The sequence below is a fragment of the Mus caroli genome, chromosome 1, assembly GCF_900094665.2.
Source record: "Mus caroli chromosome 1, CAROLI_EIJ_v1.1, whole genome shotgun sequence".
NCBI classification, from domain to species: domain Eukaryota; kingdom Metazoa; phylum Chordata; class Mammalia; order Rodentia; family Muridae; genus Mus; species Mus caroli.
The window spans coordinates 126,147,888-126,150,106 of NC_034570.1; the positions used below are offsets into that span (position 1 = coordinate 126,147,888).

Sequence of the window (2,219 nt, forward strand, 5' to 3'; positions counted from 1 at the left end):
CTTCTTCTTCTTCTTCTTCTTCTTCTTCTTCTTCTCCTTCTTCTTCTTTCTTCTTCTTCTTCTTCTTTTTACAAAAAAGCTACAAGTTTATTAACATTATATTTTCTAATGCTAGAAAACTCTCACACAAGTCATTCTAGTTCTCAAATAAGAAATCACCGTATTCAGTACTAATTACAAAGGAAGAGAACAGGGAACCAGGACCACGCGTGGCTGCTAGTCACTTGGGAGGATCTGTGTTGATGCCATACTTTTCCTTGAGAAGTTTCAGCTGCTCCTCCTTCTTCTTGGTGTCCATCTTCTGAAATGCCCGGTTAGCATTGTAATACAAAACCACAAGGTATCTGTTACAAACGTTGAATCCTGATAGGTGGTCGCAGGCATTCTTAGCATCAAAGATGTCTTCATAGACCACATAGGCTGTTCCTCTGGTTTCAGGTGTATTCCCTACTCTGATTTGACTCATAGGTCCATATTTCCCAAATATATCATACACGTCTTCTGCTGTGATTTTGTATGGCAAATTCCTTATATACAAAATCCGATTTACTTCAGGTGGGAGGCAAATATTCGCCCTCTTAGCTGCTTGCATCGCCATCTTGGCGGGCTGATGTAGGTTACCGTAAGATCCCTCTGGATATTTCTAAACCTGATCGCCTTCTTGGGCGACACGGCGTCAGATACAGGGTATTTACAGCTAGGTAGCCTGGAAGCTTTTACAGCCGAAATTGTACTCTTCTATATAAGGAATCTCTCACTCTTGACTGGGTCTCACTCAGTAGCTTAGAGGCTGCCTTGACTTCATGCCAATCCTCCTGTCTCAGCCTATCAACTACTTGAATTACAGGTAGTCAACAGTCACCACTCTCTGCCATGGAAGTCAGCTTGGCCTTCTTTTCGTTGAATGTTTGAAAACTCCAGCTCCTTGATTTCTACATTGCTGTCCACATTGTACTTTTGGATACACAACTACTCAGAGAGACTGTCTGTCTGTCTGTCTGTTACTGCCAGATTCCTATTTCTCTGAAGGATTTAGAGGAGGCAGAAACAAACAAACAAAATGGAGAGAATAAATCTGAGTGAGACCTGACACCTCTCGAGGTCCTCCTTAACATTGCAGTTAGGGGCGGTTGTCAATCTGCCCCACAGTGTTGGTCTTGGATGTCCTCGCTAAGGACTTGAATTTGGCTGAAGTCAGAATTCTCCTCTAATCCTGGGAGGATGAACCATACCTGCAGGTTGGAGATGGTGAGGAACACATCCCCCTTTGTGTCCTTGTTTGGGGACTAAGGGAACTCATCCGCCCATAGCTGTCATCTGGCCGATGGAGAGGCTGGTGCTCCACACAGTCTGGCCACATTGTTTGAAAATCTGAATTAAAAAAAAAAAAGAAAAGAAAAAGAAAGAAAGAAAGAAAAAAGGAGAGCTCAAAAAATTTCAAGTTAGTTGGGCCAGATTTAATTCCAGGCAGAGAGGCAGGGAGATCTCTGTGAGTTCAGGCCAAGTTTACATTGGAAATTCCAGGCCATTCAGGGCTATATAGCAAGAGTCTGTATAAATGGGGTGACCAAACAAAACAAAACAAAACAAAAAAACAGTGTGGTGGCACACACTTGTTATCCCAGCATCTGGAAGGCAGAGGAAAGAGGATCAGGAATTCAAGGTTATCCTGGACCACATAGTTCAATGTCAGCTCAGGATACCATCTCAAAAACCCCAAACAAAACAAAAACTGGAAGAACTTACATACATCTTGGCCTTATGCTTGGCACTTATTTTGCCTAAGGTGTTATGAGATGGAACATAGCCAAGGTGGGGAGGGGGGAGGGGAGGGGTTGAGTGGGGAGTGGTAATCCTGTCACCCCAGCACTACCAATCAAGTTCTGAGCGAGACTACATAGAGAAACTCAGTCTCAATAAACAAAAACAAACAAAAACAAACAACAAAAAGATGTGGATCACAAAGTGGCTCCTGGGTGCGATAGGCTGTGAACAGAGTGGGGAGGAGGATGAGGGGAAGAATGCAAATGAGTGAGCCACAGTAAAACTCAATCAGAAGCGCCATGGTATAATTTCTAGCTTTCTATACCGTGGGGACAGTGTTTCAGGGGTCAGCGAGGAGACGGGGGAGGGAGGGTCAGTGGCTGAAATGAAAGATTAGGTATTTGAGGAAGACTTGCTATAGGTAATTTCTTTTTTTTTTTTTTTTTTTTTTTTTT

General features: G+C 43.1%; 1 pseudogene; it reads right to left on the minus strand.

Annotated features, from left to right (window-relative positions):
* Positions 1-219: 219 nt before the first annotated feature.
* LOC110296875 lies at positions 220-659 on the minus strand (annotated as a pseudogene).
* Between the last annotated feature and the right edge of the window lie 1,560 nt (positions 660-2,219).